This window comes from Haemorhous mexicanus, chromosome 6, assembly GCF_027477595.1.
Source record: "Haemorhous mexicanus isolate bHaeMex1 chromosome 6, bHaeMex1.pri, whole genome shotgun sequence".
Taxonomy (NCBI): domain Eukaryota; kingdom Metazoa; phylum Chordata; class Aves; order Passeriformes; family Fringillidae; genus Haemorhous; species Haemorhous mexicanus.
In genome coordinates this window covers 34720471-34746431 of record NC_082346.1, presented here as the reverse complement: position 1 = coordinate 34746431, position 25961 = coordinate 34720471, and positions in this window count along the sequence as shown.

The following is a 25961-nucleotide window of genomic DNA, read 5'->3' as shown; positions in this document are numbered from 1 at the left end:
AAAGAAATGTATTGCATTATCAGTGTTTGTGTGTGTAGTTAGTGTCACAGTGTCTATTGATTTTTACTTCCTGTTACAAATACACATTAGGAGGTTTTATCTGTGTATGATAAACAAATTGAGGAATGTATGTTGAGCTACAGCTGAGGATGGTATAAATGATGGTAGTGCCATTGACTTAATTTGAATTATGCTTATTTGCATAGGTTGAGTATATGGCCCAAGTGAACTGAGAATATTCAGTACAAGTAATACTTTATCTCCCTGTCATTTAGATGTCTCTGGGGACTTTGCTTCTGTTCAACTGACATGACTTTTTCTTATATTCCTAATGATTAAAAATACTTCCTCTGAAATGAAAAATTAACAGACGTTGAATACTGGGAACATGTTAAAAGCTTTAAAAAAGTGTCTGTGTCTTATTTTATTTTTGTACTGTTCTGTGTAGGTAACATTTTAGAGGGTTTGTGTTATGTAAAACTGCTTCAGTCTGAAAACCTAGTATGTCTTTCACAGCGACACTTCACTTGGTTCCAGTCTCTGGGTAGGCCCTGTATTTTCAGCACTACTAATATGCAGATGTTAAATATTAGCATGGTAAAACATCAAAGTTTTGCTAAAACCATAGTCTCTAGTTTCTGCAACTGTGCTCCAGTATAGAGAGCACCATTTAATATTGAAAGGTCAAAAGGGGTCCTGAAGAAGTTTTTTTTCAGTTCAAGATACAAAAAGAAACTATCTAATTCTTATGACTGTTATGAAGAGTTTGAAACTGATCTGAAATATTTTCAAAGATAGAGAGATATTCAAAACCCAAAACTTGTACTTTTGGGGAGAAGGAGCAGGAGGGTGAATGAAAAAAAAGGAAAACTCATGATAATTAAGCCAAATTTCAGCAAGGCTGAAGCGTCTTCCTTATGCTGCTTTTTCTGCATTTGTTCTCACCATAGATTTATGAAGAATTGGAAAAAGAATCAGGAAAATTCTGGCAGAGAAAACATAGTGAAGAAACAAGCCAGTCTTGGCAGATTTCAGTTAGCAGTAGGAATGTGGAATTCTTGTCGGTGCCCTCTCATTAGGTAATGGTGCCTTTTCCAAGTGAAGAGACTGAAAAAAAGTCCTGCTACTACTGCTGGGGAAAAAAAAAGGGAAGTCTTTGCCATGACACTAGATCTTCATTCATAAGGACACTTTTTGTTTGATCAAAGGTTCTGAAAGAGTAAAAAATATTGAATAGCATTAGTAATAAGTATTCAGCTTTAATGATATAGATTTTTTTAATGCAGGGACATATATAGGTGACTGGTCATTTCACAGAAGCAGTAGCTGGGTATCTGTTTAGAGAATGAATGGAAAATCCTTCAGCTTCCAAGAGAATTCTCTGAAGTGCAATACTTGAAAGCAACAGGACAGAGAAGACAGCAGAAGGTGAGTTTGAAAATGGTCCTGTGAAGAATTGATTTCCTTATGATGCATTACTGGAACATGAAGAATATTTCCTGCTTTCCTTTAGAATGACAGGAGACAGAAAATGCCCTGGTAATGAGTCAAGCTGTAACAGAGATGGTGATGTTGGAGGATATATCAGGAGGCTCTTGTTTTTCAGTGCAAATGTCAGAAGACTGGTTTAGATACTGGCCAAAATTTGCAAGTGCTATTTAACAAAAGATAAAGAGCTTGGCATGCATTCTAATATCTCACAGAACAAATCAAGTGAAACAGGTATGCAGCACATCAGTCAAGAGCCATGTATTACTCACACCTATAATGTCCATTGTCTGTGCTGAAATGAATCTGGGAAGGAAAATCAGAAGTCCAGTGTCAGAAGCTTCAAATGAAAATATCACCTCAGTGCAAGCACAAATTGAACACACCTTTTGTCACTTCAAAACGTAACACTATTTAAATAATTCCCAGAATTGTTTTAATATTTTTTAAGCAACACAGGTCTTGTAAAATGTTTTTTAACAGAAAAGAGCAAAAATATTATCACCCTACCATGTCAAAGCACAGAGAAGTGTAGAAGGGTTATAAACACTGCAACTACATCACAAACTGTTTGTAACTTGTGTAATGCTCTGTCAGACTCAGCATCCACAATCCAAATGGAAATGCCACTACATGTTTTCTTCTGTGATACCATGATGAGCCTTTGAGTTGACAGAGCAATGAGTGCAACATTGTCTAAAGATTAAATGCAATCTGATTTTCATGCACAATCAGATCATTTTGTTGATATTGTGCCCAACAGTGTTCTATCAAAAGGAAGAAGAGATCTAAAACATGCTTGGCATTGGAATGCAGTTATTTTCTATTACGTTGGCACTAGACCTTTTTATGTTGGAGCTTTCAGGGACTCATCTTACCAGAAGCTTGTTTGAGAATAGGTTTTATTAGACAGGAACAAAACCCATTAAAACATTATAATATACTGCTACAAAATTAATACATTAAAGATTATAAATAAATTTATGTTAACCTGGGATTCAACAATAATCCACCATATTTTCACATTTTAAAACAAACATCCCACAGGGCAGATGTGGTTACATGCAATGAGCAATGGACAAAGTGAGACAGATACAAACATCAATTTAAGCATAAATGATGTGCAGTCACATTAGATATGGGCAAACTAAATCACAGAGTATATTTTGTATCTCTGTAGAGAAGAGCAGAGATTAATAACTTTCCCTGTGGCTTTAAATTGGGGAGGGGTTTTAATAAGAAGAAGGTAGGAGTTGGTTCTTGACTGTTGCTAATACATGTTTGCAAAAGGACACTTTTTCCTTGAATAAATCTTGCAGCAGTTAGTGTGTGGAACTGACTTCTACTGAGAACTGTAGGATAAAATTTTTTCAAAGGGTTGTGAAAATCAACTGAAATGCAACTGATTTCAGTAAAAAATGCCTGCTGCTCTGTAATGGTATAATAATGACAGAAAAAAAGTAACAGTATAGAAGATATAGAAGTCTGCCATTTTCATTATTTTTTCCCCTCTTGAATAAATCCAGGCAATATGCATTATTAGCTCAACATTGAGAGCTAACAAAGGTTTGAAAAGCCAAACACTTGGAATAAAGCTCAATTTTTTATGTGTATTGATCAACACTTTGGTTTTTTGTTAGCATAAAAATATTGAGCTGAGGAATATAAAGAAATTTATCTTGTAGATTAATAACAGTTGTAGAATATCTAATGTGACTCTGAGCAACAGCTTTATACATAAGTCAGACAAACTGCACTAGGTGAAAAGGCAAAATCCTCTTTATTTTTGTTTAATACAAAGATTTTTCAGATTTCTCTTTCAGAAGGGTCTCTGGAATATTAAGAGAAGTATAATATAGCAAAAATACAAAGAAAACCATGGTTGTTTTTCTTTCTGTGGTTTAATCTTCCACAAACATCTTCTAAGTTGCCATGAATTCTAACACTGAAACTGTTATAATATAGTATTTTGCAAGCACTTAAATGTAGTCACCATTCACTTCTGCAGTTGTGGAAGAAAATTTGAATTAATTGTAAAAAAGACATATTATTATATGAGTGGATCCTTCCCTCCTTATTTCCTCACTTTGAGGTTTTGTCTAAATAAAAAAAAAAGAAAAGAGAGAGAGAGAGAGAGAGAAGAGAGTTGTGGCACAGACCCAGAAGGAGTTCTGCAGCACATGTGAACAGTCTGTCGTGCTGAGGAGACTGGGCCAAATTTGTTCTTGCTGTAATTCCATTGAAGTCACTGGAGCTATTAATGGGGATGAATGTTGCCTTTTATCACTTCTGACTTTGTATGCTGTAAGAATTATATTTCTCAAATTTTTGAGATTTCCCTGGCTGGGCTAAAAATATTTCAGTGCACAATTTTTTCCCCTTCTGATTATGTGACACACCTTTCAATGAGGATGATATTAGACTTTATATTATAATGTTTCCAGTAGCAGAATCTTTGGTAAAAGCAGTGATAGGATGTTTTCAATATGTAAATATGGGAAAAATTAATTCAATTGGTACCTTCATTTGCTTGGTTTAAAAAATTGACCAGTGGCAGGGAACAGGTAATATCTACCCAATAAATTTCCTGACTGGAAAATGAATACACCCATTTTGCCCACCTCTTCAATTCAGTGGGGTTTTAAGATGCCTAATCTCAAAAGGGAAAAGTGTATTCTTATAACAAAATATCCCACATATTCCATAATTCAGAGTTTTCAAATGCAGCTTTTAAAATTGTAAAAAGCACCTGCAGAGTATACAGCTATATCTTTGAGATTTTCACAACCTAATGTGTATAACCATGTTTTAATACCTGCAAGCTGACATTCTTTGCAAATTTGAGAAGTCTTTTGCATTTCTTTCACTGAATTGAATGTTGCCATTGAAAGGAAGCTGTATAAACACAGTGTTGTGGGGTTTATTCTATAAAAAGCAATATTCATATTTTCTTTTGCTGAATATTCTATTAATTCACAGTAGACTTAGCTGATTTTGGGAGGCAGATGCTGAGTCTGGGAACATTTGTTTCCAATGTCAACATCTGGATGTGGAGCTGTCTCCACTAGTGGTGAAAGTGGTGGCTGTGCAAAAGCCTTCAGGGCTAATATCCTGGGTCAGGCTGCTTAGGGAATTGCTTGAAGTCTTTCTCAGGAATATTTCTTTGAGTTACTGCTGACTTCAAGGATTCTGTTTCTACCCTCCAACCCCCATTAAATACAATGATTAAAAAAAAAAAAAAGGCAGATAATGTTCTCAGTAAAAGAAAGATATTCCCAGGGAGTAAGATACTATTTTCTCTGGTTTATTTAAAGATCTCCCATAAATAAAATTACTTGAAGTCTGACAGATTGGTTCTGAGGGCCATTTACCATCTCTTTCCTATTAATTTCTTCATTCCTTAGAGTTGTGATAATAACATGATACAAGTTGCATTTCTGAATAGTGAGACAGAGAAACTTCTTGTAATGAAGAATAACTAAAGCTGGAAGTTAAACATTATTAAAAAGAACTCTGTATTCTTAAAATTTGGATGACAAATTCTGAGCAATACATTTTAAAATTTTACTCACATATTACTGTGCAGATTTTAGTGCTAGTCAAAAGGCCAACAAAGGACAAATCCTGGATAAAGAATGATGTACTTTATACAGGTCTTTATGCAGTGGCTATACTGATGTCCTTGGGGGCTTCTACAGTTTCACACAAATTAGAGTGCTTCAATGCCTTATATTAATAGATTACAGGGACTGTATTACCAGTGTCTGATTTGTTGATGTGTCTTCCAACAAGTGGATGTGTGTTGATTTTTAACCTTTAAAGACAAATGCAGAACTTTAATTCTCATTGTTGAAAACGGCATGGGCAATTTGCACTTCAAAGAAATGATGTCCTAAATCTTCCAAATTATATGCCTCTTTCATGGCCATGGTTCTACCACCGCTGAATCTGTATTTTAGAAGTATAGTTGTATCATTTACATCTGGGCTGTGCCCCAGTTCTGCCTACTGATTTCATTTTATCCTCCCAAAGTAATACAAAAATAGTTTGGAGCCCTTCCTGATACAATAGCAGCATCTTCACAGAATGAATGTATGTTGGGATGAATTTGAACTGTTGCTCAGAAACAAACAAACAAACCTTCTCTAACTTTGATTTCTCCGTGTATTTCACATTCAATAGATTAAGTCCCTTCTTAGAAAGGAGGTTAATAACAAAGTTCCAAAGTTTCAGTTTCTCAGCCTGCTGCCTTTGTAATCCTCACTTGTCTCATTGTTATTCTAATTTTCATCACCATTATTATTATGGTATATTTTCTCTATATGAAGAAACCACTAGAGTTACAAATATAAAACAATCACAGCTCTTTCCCAGACTGCTTATGTGTGCACAGGACTTCAGGCCTTCAGAACAAAACTGATGAGTGAAAGTATCTTTTCATAGCTCTTGCATTACAACCATAAAAACTGAAGAAATAAAACTTACAGAAACTGAGTTTACTCCAATAGAGCTATGATCAAACTGAAGACCTGCCAGCTTTAATGTCTTAATGAAATAAATATCTGTCAAAGAGCTTTCATTTACTTTGCTTAACGTGTAAACCTTTCCCATTAGGAAAACCTGAACTTCAAGGTTTAGTATTCTGTTTGATTCAGATGACTTTTTTCATGCATGGAGTATCTGCAAACCAACACTGTTCCATACTTTAGATAGCTGAAAATTTCCTCAGCTGAAACAATCACTTTCATGTGCAAAAGACACATGACTTTTGCATGTGAAAAATTAACCCATCTAAACGGCAGAGAAGTGGCCCTGTGACTGTCTATGGGGAGTAGCCTGTGAAGTGGAAATAATCTCTAAGCAGTTTTTTGGAGCAATTGTGTCATGTTGCCAAGTTTCAATAAAATCCACGATATTATTATTAGCTAAGCAGTTGCTGTATAATAGAAAAAAATTACCAACCCTACTGTGAGGTTGCAGTTAAAAAAAAAATAAAATTGACAGTAATTTTATTTTAGATGGATAACTTTCTCTGGGAAGTTACTTAAATGAACATTCTTATAATATTACCATTGACATGTGTCCTTTAAGAGTCTGGCTTGGTTTGGAAATGGGAATTCCACAGTGTATTTGACCTCAATGATCTAATAGTACTTTTCTATATTTTTAACTTGAGTGAATTCCCTGTATCTATTTTAATAAGATGTAAAAGAGTGTGTGGTGTTTGTGCTCCATCTGACCTTGAACAAGCAAGTTGCCAGAAGACTATGGAGTGTATTCCTAGGACAGATTTCTGCTGGACTAGAGGGAGAAGCAACATTACCTAAGGCATCAGCACTACCAGTGGTTGTTCTATTTACTGTGAGAAAGTGGCACAGTGTCTTGTGTTCTCTAAACATACTTCTGAATGTTCTGTGTTGAACCACTGGCAAATTTCTTCTAGGCTTTTGCATGATTACAATCTATAACCTGCTAGACAGACTCTTCCTAAAAATTCTTGTCAGTTACATGCTTCAAACAGTGACTCAATTAAGAGACATTTATGAACCCCTGTTTTTCTTGGGATTTCTTCAGGACTTCAGACTTTTGGGAAGCCATCTTGGTACTACAGGAAAATTCAGTGAATGGAATAAAGTTCAAAAGTGTTAAATAACATTTTGTACTTGTTTCTGTAAAGTCTGCTAGAATATGGGAGCTATAGGAAAATAGAATATTGTTTGTAATGATAACATTTTTGCTTAGATCTATATTTATCTATTAATAGCATCTAAATAAGTGCTAGTGTTCTCTGTGATTACTAAAAAGCTTATGAAAATTTTTAGCAAATAGAAAGTCAGAAAGAGCTTCTCCTATAAAAGGCTGTGAAAGCATTTCCAAGAACAGACAACACAAACACTACACAGGAAACTACCTACTTATCAACATTGAATTATACTTTATAATTGAGCCAAAGTATTCCTAAGCTTATCATTCCTTTTTTTTTTCTAAGAGACTGTAAATCCCTTCTATTTCTCTTTTCCACCTGATTTTTCAACTCAGATGTATTATTTGTGGAAAGTGCTGTTTTAAAGTAACTTTTCATAGGTGGGGTGACAGTAAGTCCAAATCTTACTGCAAAACATTTGCATTAAATAAAGGGAAGAATAATTAAAACAAAAAAAAACCCTTCCAAAAAAACCATACAAATAAAAAGAACCCCAACCCCCCCCAAAATGAAGACCTTTATTAAAAAGCAGTAAAACAGATCTGAGTTAAATGCTTAATAATACTCAAATCAAGTATTTCATATACCAGGCATCTAATTTAAAATATGTGAAGGATGTTACCATTTCAATTTTCTCAGTGTTACTGGATATTAAGAAGGACAGAAAAAGGGCTCATAAAGTATTTCCATTAATAAGCTTTTTCTTCCTATATCCTTCACCTTTCTGTTATCCTTCCCCAGAACACCCAATTCATGATGAAAAAAAAATAAAAATAGACCAACAGAAATCAAAAGCTATGCAGCACAGATACTATTCCAGCCATCAGAATCAAGTCACTTTTTAACTTCATTAAATTGCTGTCATATGGTGTCTGCTGACATGCATCAGACTATGGAGAGTCTTACTCATCAGGTATTCTCTAAGATTGTTAACAAGAACAGCAAGTCTCATCAGGGGTCCCCAAAAAGCAGCTAATTAGGGGACAAAGGTTGCTCAGATTGTGACAATTACACCTGTAGGTCCCTGTAGAAACACCAAAATCTTGAACAAATGTATGTTTGGTTGCTTAGTGCAAGAAATAAAGAGCTAGTCCATTAAAAAAAATGAGAGGCAGAAACTGTCAACCATTTGAAAAGCTTTACGAAAATGATCATCCAATTAGTGACTATGATCAAATCAGGCATGAACTCTCTCTGGATGGCTCCATAATTTTCCTTCTTGCATGGTGTAATTTCATATAGCTCAAATGAACTCGTGAGAGGTAATTCAGTTCCAAACAGTTTTCTCATCACTGCTAATTATACTAATACATTGAAATGCCTCCTACAAAATGCATGAGCCCTTTAAGCCACCTCATTAATGTGATATAATTTTTTGCCAGAATATATATCAAACCTATTATCACCACAGGTTTTCTTTAGCATTTTTTTTGAAAATGTCTATCAAAAAGCTGAAAAAGTAGATTTCTTTCGTTTATTCTCAACATAATTAACTCTTTCTTTGAGCGCTCGTTGTCTATTGTGGTGTTTTCTTTAAAGAATACTGGCAAAATACAGAATGATAGGGGTACTCCTCATACCTACAGGTTCTTTTTCCTGAGTATTTGATTCCTGAAATCTCTTTTCAGTTGAAGCTGATCCTTTAAATGGCAAATGATGCATGCAATAATGTGCAAAAATGAGTTATACAAACTGAAAGCAGGGGTGTAAAAAGAAGCATCATCTGAGACTAAAATAAAGACAGATTTTATGGTATTTATGTCAGTTAATTTAACTGCTGGTAGGGGCTTTTGTTGAAACATGAGTTAGTTCCAGTGTTTAACCTTGCAGCATTAATTTATGCTTTATGGCATGAGTACTTCATCACTCCCTCCTTGGGAAGACAGTTATCTCATTAGCCAGAATTTAATGAAATGCAAGGATACACTTCTTAATTTCAAAGATTACTATAGCACAAATCAGGTGTAAATCTCAGACTGGCTGTCCTTTCCCTTTATCGGTTTAAAAAAATAGATTCATTTTGCAATCATATAACAGAAATTCACCTGGTAGGATAAATTTCACTGCTGCTGTTCTAAAGGCATTTCTCATCTGTGCAAGATGTTTTAACTTTGCATTCAGTAATATTGGTGACATTTAAGGTCTGTACAAAGTTTAAGGTTTATAATCCATTGCAACTACTAAAAACAGTCAAAAATATATGGTGTTGGTTTCATTGCACTAGGATGTTTTGCACAAGAAATATGAAGAATCTGCCCTCATTTTCACAGAACTGTGTCTAGGTCCAAAAGAAGCGTGTGCACACCCTGTCCTATGTAAGACCAATAAAACTGATGAGATTCATGTTGGTTTCTTACATTTGTGCCTGTCACTATATCCAAAATTCCAGTAGACACAAAGCACTGCACTACCTTGTCTCATTTCTTTGAAAGGCAGGGTGCTCGGGCACAGTTTTACCACGTTTTTCATATGCCTTTCTTTTATTACTTAGCTGTTGCCCTAAATTAACTTATTTTGCTATTGAAATCTCTATCCTGGAGTTCTCTGCATGAGCATGTACTTCACTGAACAATAGCAGAATCTAGAGAACACATTATGCAAAATGGTCTTTTGGTGAAAAAATGCAGGTGTTATGCTCTTGTTCATAACAGCAATTCTTTGTTTCAGTATCAAAGCAGGGAAATTTATGAAAGATTCTTGGGTTTATATAATGGTAATGCATATAATATTATGTTATGCAATATTTACTTACCAAAGGCACCAGTAGGAAGACATAAATGCATATTTTCCCTAGTGTTAACAAAGAGAAATAGCAGTGCTTTAGTCTTACAGTCAGTTACAACTAATGTGCCACGTTTTATGAAGTCTGTCCATGAGCAGCTGGATATGTTACATAGAAAGTGAACAAGAAAACACAAAGAAATTCAGACCAAGTTTTGTATACTGGTATCAGGCTGGCTTTTCAGACTACATATTGATGGGAGAAGGGATTATCCTTGTGCACTATGTGTCTCAAAATAGGGCATGGCATACAAATATTATCTATTTATATTTTTAGAGTTAATATTTAATTTTTTATTTCTATATAGTAGAAAATAGTAATCATAATTTAAAGTCTATAGCAGTATGTAATGCCACTATTTTTAAGGCAGATTGGGAAAGGACTGCTTGTTTCCAAAGCAGAATGTGGCCTTTTAGTTTCTGCAGCCATAATTCCTGTATCTCTTTTCCAAAGGCAGCCAAAAGTTTGGCATGACCAGGTCACATCTGTTTGTCATTAGACAGACTTTGAAACTGGACAACACAGGCAGCTTAGCTGTGAGCTTCAGGAAGTGCCACTAAAAGTATAAAACCAGAGAACAGGTATTTACAACACCTCCTAGTATGTGGAACTACATGCTTGTCCATCAGCCTTTGGTATGGAAATCCATGCTGTTGGCTCTGTACAGCAATCTGTATGAAATAGGATACCTCGTGTTGACTCAAGGCAGTTAGGGAGGACATGCATACTGAGTCTAGGGTTTTCCATCTGTTTTAAATACCTTCAGAATCTTGTCAAAATAGATCATTGCTTTTTCTTTCTCTGGATCTAGTCCTGTCAGGGTGAAGTCCATGTATTGTGGCAGGGACTGTCATGTCATTTAATTTGTTTGTTTAGCACACTGGAGTATAACCTGACTCTGCCTGTTAGGTGCCACCACATAAAATTGTAATAATAATGAGGCACCATGGAGAAGGGACATACTGAACAAGAATGGTGTAGTATATCTATTTGCATCTGAAACTCCATGTGCAAACTCCAACAGAGCTATTGAGTAGACAGGACCACAAATGTCAAGATTTTACCTTCTACAGTAAACTGTATTTGCATTGCTGCAGCAGCATTCCTAAATTCTGACCTGTTTCAAAAGGTTCTGTTGTTTCACAAGTCTTGTTCACACTAGATGCAAAACCAATTTCAAACATTATTACTTTCATACTGCATTTAATATATTGTGTGACTACACATATATTACTTGGTGTCTAAGGATGAATTGGTCCCTGGAGAATCTTGATTTTAAGAACACCCTTTGCCACACTCAGCTTCCTTTCAGGCAGAAACTGAGAGAGCATGCTGCAGGGGAAAGTACTTGTAAGAAATCCCTTGTTAGAAAAATGATCTGGAGGAAGACTTGCCATTCTAGTAATAGAAAGGGGCTTGCACTGCCATCCAGAGGGACCTTGGCAAGCTGAAGAAATAGGCTGACAGGAGTTTTATGCATTTCAACCAAGGCAAGTAAAAGTCCTGTACTTGGGGAGGAATAATTCCACACACCTGTACTTGCTGGGCCCTGACCAGTAAATACAATTTTGTAAGACATGAGCTGGTGAACCCAGGTGGAGCCAGAAATGAACCCCTTCAAGTAAAGAAGGTCATCAGTGTCCTGGGCTGCTTTAGGAGCCTTGCCAGCTGGTCAAGGGAGGTGACACTTTCCCTCTGCTCAGTCCTGGTAAGGGCCCACCTTGGAGTGCTGGCTCCCCGCTACATGAAGGATATGGAAGGAGTGCAGCAAAACATCACTAAGATGAATAAGGGACTAGATCACCTTTCCTATGAAGAAAGGTTGAGAGAATTGTGACTGTTTGACTTGGAGAAGGCTCGCAGGGGACTTTATCAATGTGTATAAAGACCTGAAGGGAAGAGGCACAGAGAACAGAGGCACTGGGCAGTGGTGCCCAGTGACAGGACCAGAGGCACGCTTCCTGACATGTGGACATCAGCAACCACTCTTTTGCTGAGGGGGTGACTGACTGACAGGTTGCCCAAGGAGGTTGTGAGTCTCCATCCTCAGAGAGATTCAGAAGTTGTCTGGCCATGGTCCTGGGCAACCAGCGTTAAGTTTCCTTGCTTCAACAGGAAGGAGTTCAAGATGACCCCCAGAGATCCCTTCTAACCTCAGCCATGGTGTGAATCCACAGAAGGCCTGGCTGAGGATGCCTTACACATCTGTACAAGAAGTCTACTGAGTGAGAAACCAGAGGACAAAACGTGACCTTGGATGGTGTTTGTCTATGACTCTTGATAATCATGTGTCTAAAAAAAATTGTTGGAATAATAATTTAGTAGTGGTTATTCTGGCTCTCTGAATTTACAGGAGTATGCATCAATGAAGTGGACATGAAAACTTAAACCTTATATATATATATATATATATATATATATATATAAACAGTAAATGAAAGAATTATTTCAATAGAAGTCAGGCAGTAGATTATATGCAATTAAAGCCAAACTTAACAACTTCTGTAATTTTTCAGATCAAGAAATTTTCTTTGAAAATCTTTATTTTTTCAGAAAGAAACCCTGTGAATTTTTTAAGTTTTCCATTGTTCCCTGTTGAGGGATGTATAAGCTTCCAAGATGGCAAGAGGATATTTTACTCCAGAATTCATGTCAGTTGTAGACTAGACTTGACCAATTTCTCTCCTGTTTCTCAGGACTGTTCATAGCTTTCAAAGGGAAACTTTTTTCCTTGCTGCTCCTCTGTTTATTTTATTTTTGCCCTTCCAGCCACTCTTTTTCGCCTACCACTTTGCAATAGGTATTGCCTCCATTCTGTTAGACTGTATACACTATACTGAAAGCCCTAGATTTCAGTAGAAGTTCATTTTTATTTGAAGTCTAGACACATGTTAAGGTGGATGAAGGTCCAGATCTCACTTTCTGAGGAAATAATATGAGACATGGTGGTTATTCACTTGCAGATGGAATGAAGCTGAATGCTAGTCAAGTTTTAGAAAACATACTTCCTGGTACAAATAAATATTGCCTTGAAATCTATAAATCTGAATTTTGTTAAACATTTACAACAGGGACCTAGAAATCAGGGTGTCTGAACTGTTACTATATTCTAATCTTTCTTGTGTGGGGCTCAGCAATTTCATCCAGTTGCCATTGCTTTAAGAGGTGCTAAATGAACCCTTAGCCTTTGGTGAATCCAAAGAAAAGTACATTAGCATAACCTTTTTTCATTAAAGTTTAACCTAATGTGTTTTACCTTGTGTTTGGCACAGAGGAGAGTGGAAAAGCAGCCACCACTGTCAGCTGCTGCACACTAGTAACTCATTAACCCATACGGCTCAGCAGCGGAACTGCTGCTGCTAGAACATACCGACTCCAGTCACTCTGAGTTCCAGCCAGTTTCATGAAGTGACTGGCTTGGGAGAATTTAAAGGCTCTTTTTGAAGCCATGCTGGATAAAAGTGGGGGCACAGACCTTTAGGAACTCAGGCAAGCTTAAATCAACCATCCTAAATATATTCACACTGTGGAAAATAAACTTTATCTTCTTTACATATATATATATATAATAGTAATCTGGACTGCTAAAAATTATTTCCATTTTTTAAGAAATCCATGATTCTTTGTGTTGACAGTCTGGATTTTAAGTTTTTATTATTCAGGTTGTTAATTTTTAAGGAAATATTTATCTTCTCCTATTCTGATCTCAGATTGAGACTATTTAGGAGGGATAAAATTATTTTATGATAACTGGTAACTTTTACTTTACAATACTAGGATTCTCAGTGGTATGTGGCTATTCAAAACCATCAGATTTTCACTGAGGCTGATGAAAAAACTTTCATAGATTTTGGGAAGTAGAGAAACTGGTACAGTAAAGGCAAAATAACTAGGCTAAGAAAATTTCTTCAGAAACTGGACTTCCAGAATCAAAGCAAGCACATGTTCTCATCTTTTCATCCTCCACACTGATGATGCAAGTAGTGTGCATTAAACTGATAGAGTATGTTAAAAAAGTTGTCCTGCTGTATACAATATATTACTATTCTGGTATAGACAGAAAAGTTGTAGCAGCAGAGGTTGTGTTTTTTCAAGCCAATATGATTGCTAATCCAGTATTTGAAGCACATGACCCAGTTCATTTAAATACTGCAGGTGATCATTCAGAATATGTCACCAAAAAAATAACGTAGAACCAATTTGGACCTGTATGCAAAATCAATTAAAAAGATAACCATGACTTCTCTCAGTCTAATCTGATGTGATGGCAGGCAAAGTGAAGCCACTGGTAGTTGGAAATTTTCTTTTTAAAGTTTTCTTCTTTTGTGTCTGTCTGAATAGATTTGTTGCTTGAACCTTTCTAGTCAAATAATAAGGCTGTTTCTAACTTTGCATTTTTCTGGCTTCTAATTATACTTACTTTCATTCTGCTAATCTTATATTTTCTAGGCAACCTAAATTGTCAATTTTGCTTTTATTAGGGCACTGCTACAAACAGAGGTTAAAACATTACAATAATTATGTATCCAGCAACATGACTAAAACTTGCTTGGATCATCTGATGTTTAAAAAACCCTCAATTCATATTCACCCATTCTGTTGGCATGCAGGCAGGGGTGTTGATTTATTTGGGTGGGCTACTGAGAAGTGTCAGATGACCATTAAGACTACCTATAAAATTAATTCCTTTATAGGTCAGGGAGCAACCCTTAGTCTTGTAGAAATTAATTTTTAGGTTTCCATTGTGGCATTAATGAAGAAAAGCTGCAAGAGAAAACAGACCATTTTCAGGAATGTGTTTCAGAACATTAACACCTTAATTTACATAAAATTAGCTACATACTGTTGTAGTAATTTAATTTATTTGACCAGGACTTTGCAACTGTGAAAAATAGATTCAGAAAGGCAAATCAGGACTCTTACATATTTTTTCCAAGTAGGTGATTTCATGACAATGTGAAATCAGAATGATTTATTTGCAAGACATCAAAAAATTGTATTGTGTTGCCAAATTTTAAGACTGGTATTTGGAATAAGATATTTTAAAATGGAAATAAATAAAAGAAAAAAATCTGCATACACTGTACTTTAAGTAATTGCTTTTTTTCTCATGTGTACTGAATAGGTGATAAAATAAAAAGTTGACTGTAAGATTTTGACATATGGCACTGAAAACCAGGCATGTAGGCAAAAGGCAAAAGCTTTTTTTTGAACAAAGAAAAGACATGTATGAAAGAAATGACATAACTTGGGAGAAAAACAGAGCTTTTTAGCTTTTTTTACCTTCCTAAAGAAAAAAAAGAAAGACACATTATTTTTCTTCAGCTGAAAACACGATACAAAGGAAGCTTCTGCATCCTGAGTGTTCAACTCCTAGATGTGCAGAATTCACTCATCCTCTTTCATCAGTAAAAATTAGAATCCACCCTTCTTTAGCCTTTTAAAAACTGTCTTCAATTCATTTTCCACCGGGATTAATTTGGAGTTGTACTATAGCAGTGTAGTTAAAACTATCTGATGAGGATTCACTCGGATCAGTAAAATGATGTTTTACATTATTTAGCTATTCACATGCATTAGAGAGTGAAGAATAAAATATGCTGAATATGCATAAAAATACTAGATGCAAAAGTTTATGGTTTGATTGTATTACAATTTCACTAACTTCTCTTAATTTTCTATCAATATTCTGCAGCACAACTCAGTTCTGAAACTGTCTGGCCTAATAAAATGAAAAGCTGATTCCCCATGTCTAAGTGACCTGGAGATTCCTCCTTTGTTTTTTTTTTTCTTTTTTTTTTTTTGTTTTTTTTTTTTTTTTTTTTTGAGAAAGTAAGATTCTTGTCTCTGAGCAATTCAGTTATTCAGCCTGATCCTTTAGATAGGAAATTATAGATTAACCCTATTTTGCATCTTTCATTAATCCTCCAACACAGCCTGGACAGTTCCTGCCATCTGTTGATGCACATTTCTTTACTGTCAATGTTTAGAAAAGCACTCTGATCTGCCCCAGATCTCTCCTAACCCAACTAGAAATCCATGGTCCTTTGCAACTTGAGGTTGCCAGTGTATGGACAGGGCCAGTAGTCACATGCAGCCAGAGACCACATCCTCTTTTGCTCTTTGCATTTGGGAAGCTTACTTTTGGAGTAGGAGTTTAGGTATGGAGGCCTAAACTTTATATACTTTTGTCCCAGATTTAAAAAAAGGATCATTTTGTCCCTGTTATCTTTCTCTCAGGTGATGTATTCCTACTTCTTCAAATCACTAAAGAAAAGGCAATTCTAGGAACCCAGCCATTTAAATAAACCCTGCTGGTGGGAGTGGGAAAGCTTTAAAATTGTAGGAATTGGCACAGAGGTATAATTATGTGTTCATTAGAACTTTGTATGTATGACTCACCAGTCAAAAATCCCTACACCCAGAGCTAGTGAAACTGCACTGCTGGAATTTGCAGGTAAAGAACCAACCAAATGAAAGTTGAATATTACTAGTCACAACACGTTACAAATACCAATCAGTGACTGAGCCAGATATGCCAAAAGGGCTAAATTCAGGGCGTACTGGAAGGCAGAAGGGATGGTTTCTTTGGTGACCTACAGTGTAACTCTTTAGCTATATCATTTCACAGCAAACACATTAATTTCCATTAAACATGACCAGCTAAGTTAAGTAGCATAAATTTCTACATTACATATCAGTCTTAGATTCTATACCATAGATTCTTTAGATTCTATACTATAACATTTCCTTGATTGTGAATCTCATATGTGTTTATTCTTCCTCATAAAGAACACAGCCCTTCGGAACATTCTTATTCTGCCCATGTATTCTCCATAAGCAAGTAAGACTTGCATATTTCAGAGCTATGCTACCAATATTATGGTAGCACTGAGCACAGATAGCTTGAAATATGTTAATAAGTAAAGTGCTATTCAAGTGATTTTTAGCTAACATTTATTAAGTTATAAATAATGGCACACATCATACTGATGAACCTCTAATGATTTTCAACAGAGATTTGACCTTCTTACATCAGTTGTGGCTCTATTGTGGCTTTTATACATCGAATAAGTATGCAAAAACAGAGCCTTTGATTTACAGCATGAAAACTGCCACACTTTCAGTCCCTTTGGAGATGTTTTTAATACACACTGGGTACAATGCCACCAGCTTTCCAAGGAATGAACTACCTCACACAGAGGCACACTCACTGAACACACATGGGAATGCACAGAATAAATGCAGAGTAGCTGTTGTTGGTGGCATAATTTTCTTTCATATGTAGGTGCCTGGGAGGTGCCCAGGAGGTATACTGGATAAACTTAGAGCAATAAATCTGTATGGTATGGCAAATAAAAATAAATAACCTTTCCACTATGGTGAAATCGAGTCATACTCATGTGTCTGCTAACTGAACTTTTCTCAATATGAAAAATATTCTAATATTGTATGGATCTTACGCATTATTGTATGGATCTTACACAATTCTAACACAATTTTATGATCCAGCCTTCATTTCCCTGTGATCACATAATAAATGACATAACTACAAGCCATTTGCAAGAAGTGAACTGACTCACTGTTACTTCTCTGACATGGTACCTTGATGTGCTTCTCTGAAGCCAGAGAGTGAAGTCAGATATTGTCAGTGCTCTGTGAGATGGTAAAATGCTTTCATGCCTGTCTCTGAAATCCACCTTTATGCCACCAGTCAGGCTTGCAGTCCACTGGGCACTATTCTGCAACCAGTTCTGACTGCAGAAGAAAGCCACAGAACTGCGTCTCTGTCCCTGTTGCACCAGTGTGGGTTGTCTTGGCTGGATTCATTTGAGGGTATTCATTGTCTTGGAATGAGGTACAAAGAAGATCATCCCATTTGAAGCTGGGAAGTGTAATGCAATCTCTGTTAAATAGCAATGTTAAATGGCAATATTAAGTAGTGATGAGTCTGTTCCCCACTGGAAAGTATATACTATAAGTTCAGTTCACTGGAGGTCTGAAAAAATTTGTTTGTAGGATTATTCATATGTCCTAGCATGAACCAGAGCATCCTCTATTCCTAATTATGAAACCACCTTGATGAAAAAACATGAAACTCTGCTCAGGTATTTTTAACAAAACCTGTTATAAAATCAGGACAGCTTCAGTTCAGATGCTCTGTGGCAGTGGCTCAGGTTTAAAAGTGCTATGTACACAAAGTGTTAACTGAAACCCTGATGAGTGTTGGTAGATTCAGCTTTTCAACATAAGAAAATGATTGAGGTATTTTGGGGGTTTCATCAAATGCTCTGAGTGAGCTTTTTAATTAATATATATATGTAAGAATAACATATGCAGTGAACTGAATCATACAAGACTATATGGAAGTCCTTTTGGAAGAATACCAGATAAAAGAGTACACTTGATTAAAAGCAATAGGTGTCTGTTGTGGCAAAAGATGAAAAAAATGCAATAAAAATTTGAATGAATAAAACTCTTAATTTTAATGGGTTTTTTTTTTTTTTTAGTTTACCAGATTAAAACTTGTTTCATAAAACAGCAGACACTCTAAGTGAATATCTGTTAAAAAAATAGATCTCTGAAAGTACTATTTTACAATTTTTGTGCAATAAGGATATCCATTTAATAGGTTTTCACACCAGCTTTGATCACATTTGGAATTATTCTGCTTTTTGTTACATTTTCTCAGTTATTTTTTAAACTTTTTTGTGCTTTCTTTGAAATATATGAACCTTTTAATGTATGGATAATTTATTCTGCTCCTAAATTTAAATGCCTGGTGGGCGTAATTTTCCTATTTTAGTTTACTTCTATAGCTGCCTTCACTTTGTCTGAAATATATTATTCATTGTCTCCAAATTATAACAGGACTGACGTGTATGAGTATAACTCCTTAAATTCATTTCAATATTTTAACTATTTGCATAACAATTGAGGGGGTTAGAAAGCTTCCCCAGCAGCCTCTTTGTCTCAGATAAATTGTCAGAGGCTTCTAATGTTAACTATATTGCCAGAAAAGTGCAACATATTTTCATATGACCTCAAGAATATGAAGATGAAGAAGTTTGTGCCAGTATACTGACTTTGTTTGTAATTTGAAAATATTCTCACAAAATATAAGTTATTAAGAATGTATAAAAATGCAGATCTTAAGCACGCCAGACTCTTCATTGACATAACTGTGGGGTCTTGCCAGAGTGAAAAGTGATGGATGTGTTTTCCAGATTAAAACCCATTTTAAGTGGTTCTTAAAGTGCATTCCATTGGATCAGAGTTTATCTCACCATAAAAGAAAATTTTCTGCATTTAGAAGGTGAAATGCAAACCATTGCGCTGGGCTTCCTCTGAGGCTCTCTTGTGCAGTGTGTGTGATGGAAGAGGCAGGAATTCAGCAGCAGTGGGGTTAATGGAGATGTAAAGTGACACTTATTTTGTGCTGTGCTGGGGTGGAATGGGGTGATGAATGATGACTCAGTAGAGCTTTTTTTCACAGCACAGATCCTTGTCTGAGAGGCAAGGATCAGTGATTTCTGCAAAATCCTTTTCCTTTAAGTGAATATCCCTAAGTGCTACAAAAGGGTGGTTTTAAAACACAACCATAAAACAACAAATCCCCCGGCTTTACAGCTAGATGTTACTTGGACACAAACCTGAAGAACAAACTTAAAGAAAATTCATAAGTCTACAGAGTCTGTAAAGAAATCTCCCACAGCATCAGAGCTGCTTCTTTATGACATTCCTGGAAATGCTTTTTGGTCACTCTGCCTCTTCAAGGAGAGGTTTTCTTTCAGTCCTCCCTGAGCAACATGGTCTCACATGGCTGACACAGTGTCCTGGGCCATGGACAGACTGACATGGACAGTGGGATGGACAGGGGGAGCCCTGACAGAGACAGCCAAGATTGTGAGTGCTCCAAGGGCATGAGCAAGTTTCCTTTTGCTGCCCCAGGTGCATTTGGAGAGGAACATACATAACAAAAATATAAAATCACTGCCAGCTGGAGGAATGGGGAAACCTACAGATCTTGCTTGTTAGGACCTGCCAGAGTGTTATGAGACTTGTGGATTTTACTGCAAAATTTCATGCAAGATTCTAGAAAATAGCACATATTATTATCCATAGTGTAAAGTGTGATTACTGCTTACACTAAAAATTAGATGTAATAGCTGTGTCAAGACCCCCCTATTTATACAGTAGTCCAGAAGATAAAGTAGTCAAAAAGTAGCATTGATGTACTATATTTCTCAAATAAAGTTCATCATTTAGGACAATACTAGGCCTAGAAACAAGGTTCCAGAATATTCTATAGTCTTTTCTGGTGAAAAGAGCCAAGGAAATGAATGGAGGATTCGTAGAAGCAGGAGGAGTCAGCAACAGAGGCCATGAGTTTGAGAAGTCCTGATGGCATTCTCATGGGGACTTACTGCAGTGTCTGCTTAGATCCTGCAAAAAAACCCATTAATTTTGTGAGTTACCCTATGTAAGGATGCCTTTGTAGGTCTAATCATGTCTTTGGCACTGTGGGGAACTGCCACTGGGTCATCCAAGTCCTAGATTAGACCTTTAAATGCAGACAATTTTTTTTTCTATATCTTGCTGTGAGGAACAAGAGTTGTTGAAAACTACAGTTCTGTATCATGTAAACAAACACAAATTATATGTCTGATAGCTAAATATGGGTGTCTTAGTGAATTTATAAACCTAAAATAGAGAAAAATGTCTCTGTTTTGAGACATGAGACATGGCATAGCAGAGTGGATCCATGGTAGGCGACTATTTTTCCTAGACGCTGAAATAATCAAAATGACAGTCATCATGAAAGGAGTGATAGTTATCCCAAAACAATGTTAAAATGACTAATAGGGTGAGACATGATTCTATTTGTAGTCCCATTGGAAAACAGTGGGAATTTGGACTAATTTCAATGGGGAAAATTACTATTGGTGTTTTTTTCAAAGCTTGTCCGGGCTGCGTATTCCTTTAGGAAAATTATTTGCTAGTGACTTTATTACTTTCCCACTTTCTAAGCTCACTGAGTACTAACTAAAAACCAAGGAATTTTCCAGGGATGACTTATTTTATAATTTCTTAAATTTCTCTGAAAGCAAGTGTTTGGCAGGGCAGGATGTGTGGCAACTGTTTAAAAAAGAAAGCTGTAGTCTATGTAGGCATCTCTTTAGCCATTCCTCTGACCTCCTCACTGCACTCTACACCCCCCACCTCTCTTTGGCATGATTCTGAGATGGCGAGGGCAAGGAAACAGACTTCTGACCAGAAATCCTTTTTGCAGAGAAAATTGGTTCCATTTCCTGAACATGAGAATACAAAGAAACAAATGGAGCTTCAACAGTGAGAAGCTGAGACATCAGAAAATCCTGTCTAAAAAGAAGTGGTACTAGCCAGCCTGACAGAGTAACTTTTGATCAGAGTTTCATGAGTATTAACACTATTGTATGTTTGTCTCCAGGATAAAGAAATTATTGCTAACTGCATGCAGAGCTTTCTCTAAATGTAGAGCTATATCTATTGTGTTTTGAAGCATTTGAAGTTTTAATAACACAAAAAAAGTAGGAATATACTTTTTTAAATAAATTAATTTAAAATTAATTTTAAATTAATTAATTTAATTTGTAATTTTTAAGTTTGGACAACTGCATTTAAGCTTCACTACCAAATACAGAACTGTAATTATTAACCCATTTTTCAATGCAGGGAAATATTTCAAAGACAGCTTAAGCGTCCTTTGCCAAGCAAAGGATTAAAACAATTTCATTAAAAACAGTTTTTGAGTGTGATCCTAAACAGGAAACTTTATTTTAGGTCTTTTTAAGAAAAAATATTCTGGAACAGGTTATCAAAATTTGAAGTACAACTATTGGTCATACTAGTGGTTGTGTGGTGATGATGTTTTAGAGTCTCCTGCAAGGATTAAAAGGTCTCCTCCACCTTCTAATCCTCACGGTCCCTTTCTATTCCTTCCCAACACACTCAGAAATTACATTTCAGCACTATAGATGCCTAACCTACAATAAAAACTTCAATATAAATTCCAGATTTTTAGAATACTTTTTAAAATACCCATCTCTTAGCACACCATGTTAGATAATTCCTGCAAGAACATTGTTCCCAAACTCTTAATTCATAATGGATCTCACTATATCTTATCTGCTTTGCATGAAGAAATAAAAACAAAGGACATGTATTAGCAACTGTTGGAAATTTGGGGATTTTGTATTTTAAAATGTAGGCTTTTCTGATGTCTTTTGCCAATGAACTAAAGCTTGAAACAGAATTAAAGGCCTGGATCCACAAAACAAATATAAAAACTACCAATAGGTTAATTTGTTTTTTATTATTTTGTGTTGTAAAGTAAATTTTGTGATTTGAGCAGCTTGACAAATTTAGTATGTTGTGTTCTTAATTATATTGTGTTCTTAAAGTTCTTAATTTGTCCTTTCTGCAGGAACAAAATAATTGAGCTGAAGGGAATTTTAATCATTCATAAAACACCATCAGTAATTAAACACCATTCCCAGGCCCAAAACATGGCCAACCCCACCTAAACTATCCTGCAAGAAGTCTAACCAAATTCAGTATGGTAACGCTATGGCATCCAATGGTGCTTTTTCCTTTGTGACATCAGAAATCAGGATCTATTTGAGAAGCATTTTAACACCATGCTAGCTGGGAACATGGAACCCAGATTGTTATGAACATGTTCCAGAGACAAATCCATCAAGGCATAAAATTACTGGTGTAAGTTGGCCCTTGAATGAGCAAAGGTAAGCTTGTGAGTGGCACTAGACCCCATAGAACACTTGGAACAGGCAGGGCTGCTGGGGAATGCTGAAGCCTGCCATGGATAACTGGCCTCTGAGCAATGTATAGTTCAGATGCGCATAGATCAAACACTGAGATGAATGTGAAGCAATTTACCTTCATGGTAAAGAGCACTACTCGCATTTTGTTCAGGAAGTTGAGAGATGTGGCAGCAGCAGCAGCTCCATTTCAAACAAGAAGTGCCTTTCTGAAGCTTAAGAAAGCCTTTGTCACTCTGTAGCAGTAGAAGAAAATTGTTTCTTACAGCAATGGATCTTGCCACTGTAACTTATCCCCAGTTCACAAGCATGAGCATGCCTGCAGATACAGACTGACATCACATTAAAAGGAGAGTAAGAAAGTGATATTAGCCTTTAATATTTTCCTACAGTTATAGTCTATCTTCAGTCTGCTCCTCCATCTAGCTATGTGACTTATTATGCAAAACTGGTCTGATCTGAAATGAGACATGTTCATTCTGTAGTTTAAGGGACTTGCCTGGCACGGCTGGAAGTGAATAGCTGGGATGGTGAGTGCTCATGAAACCCTGCCATTTCAGTGGTGTTGCATATTTATCTGATAAAACAGCTCTTTATTCTTTTTTTTTAACTAAAAAGTTAAAGGTAAAGGAGTTGTAGCTACCCTACATCAATTGTTTGTGTCTCCATATGTAGCATATTTTTCTTTATTAAAATATGTGGAAATTAAACTGTGTGCTTGAGCCTTGTGCTTTGCAGAGTAGGACCCATAGTCTCAAAATTTCAGGAAGGCCAATACACTTTTGCCATCTCACTGAGAATTGCAAGGTCTGAGTTCACTCTATTTGTGTGACATTATGGGAATATCTTACTCAAAAGTAAATAATAATAATAATAATAATAATAATAATAATAATAATAGTCATAGATATACTCATCTTGTTTGTATTCTAAGCTCTTTGAATCAGTCCTGGACTCTTTCTTAATTTACATTTCTAAAAATGCCCAGAGGCACCTTATCTGTTTGATTTTTCTGGCAGTTCCATAAGGGAAATAATAATGAAACACTAAAAAACCTCTTTTAAAGTAGTCACTAAGAAAAAGAAGTAGGAGGCAAATAAGTTGAAACTTAAATAAAATCAATTAAATTATACAGCAAGATTCTTTACTTTTTATACGCTTTATATTTTCAAAGAAAAAAAAGAGGAAACTAGGGATAATATTGGAGCAATAGGCATCTTGCAGAAGCTAGAAGCAAAAACGTAAAATGATATTGCTTTGTCAGAAGTTTTCTATTTGTTTAACTCTAAGATGATGTACACTAACTGTGCAATTTCAAATTACCCAAAAAGAGATTATTACCAGGAACACAGTAAGACATTTAAATTGCATGCACTAATTATATTTTATGATGAATTATTGGTTTGCCAGGTACACCAACCTGGTTGGCGACTGCAAAAGAGTGTGCTTGGTGTTATAGTATTGATAGAAATGTTTGGTGATCTAAAACAGCATTCCAAGTGACAATAGGCATGTTGATGGTTTTGTAGTGAGCATGTCCCCTGCTCTGCAGTAGCTGTCTCTAGCTGTGGCTGGTTTGAAATGCCCTGGCAAGTCATGCAGTTGCAGCAGTCATATGTTGATCTGATCTACAGAGTCACTGAGTCCAAGTTCTGTTGATTATTTGTCTTACTTAGCAGTAAGTTAAGCAGTGTGAAAAACTGTGCAAATGCCCTTTTGGGTCATTATGTTATTGTGCATCATCTACAATATATTAATATATTTTGAGCTTGTGTACAAGTCTTGTTAAATTTATTTATTTTTAACAAATCTTTTTTGAAAACGTGAGCATTTTATCACAACTGCTTCTTAAATCTAACATATTTATCATAAAGTATTTTATTTCTTGAATTTTATTTGCCATCAAGAGAGACAGACATGAATATAATGTTTAAAAAGATGCCTATTGATGTGAGAAAAATGCAAGCCGTGTGATAGAAGCTCAGTGAGTGGGAGAAATGTAAATGTTCTCTGCATTTTATCTCACATGACAGAATGCATTATGGTCAAAATAGTGTCTTCTCAGAGACACAGGTTTCTAAGATCTGCATAATACACACTTTTATGTAAGCTCTTTATTCTGCATGCAATTGTTTAGTTAAATGCCCTACAGTCTCATTTATAAGACCCTCTTTTATGCCATCACCTTGTATGGGTTCTGTACCTTGGGTACATATAACTGAATTATAATTACCATGACAATATATAACACCTTTTTGAAACCCTCCTCATGTGATATAGGGGTGTGGTACATACTGATGTCAGAAACAAGCTATTTTCATCAGACAATTAGTTGTCTTTGACACAGCCCCAAATTTCCCACCAATTAGTACAAACGGCAGGGTGCATTTCCAGAATTTTGCAGAGCCAGCAACTTGTGCTTTTAAGCTGAATTTAGGATATTTAAATAAGTTCTGATACATATCCTGATTTCCTTAATTTAAAGTTAAAATCAATACCCTCTTTTTGTCTGCAAATAATTTCTTAACATAATGAATATAAAGATCTTATGACATTTACTCTTCTTGTCAACAAACAGTTTTAATTTCACTTTCAGTCTTTCATACCTGATGAGTGCTATTAACCGCCATTGAATAAGAGCTCAAAGTTACAATATCCTCTGTAGTAGTTAGGCTATTAAACCAGAAGACATGATGCTTTCAATTAAAAAGGACAATTTTTTAGCACAGCATTTTAATCAGATATGCAAATATAAAACTAGTATATTGGTCAGATTTTAATGGATTTCCATATATTACGAGTAGCAATAAAGAAGCTGGGCTCAGGTGTCCTTATCTACTCTGTTGTGAAATCATCTTAGAAACGCCTTCAGATGTTATGGATCTTAGTAGCACAGCCACAATGAGTCAGAATAATTGAATGTTGCTGTGGTCAATTTTGCCACAGTGGCCGGCAGTGCTGAAGGGCTAGTTCCTGATCAAAAGCCATCAAAACTCAGTAGAGATTCCTGTTTGTAAAAACTGGCTTTCAGTGTGTCCCTGAAAAAAAAAGGGAGGGGGGTGGAGAGCAACACAGAACATCCTGCAGACTTCTTGCCAGGGGTACCGTGGTCCACATTCAGAAGAGTTGTTGGTAGCTCCAATTGGCATGTTTAATTGTAAACTGA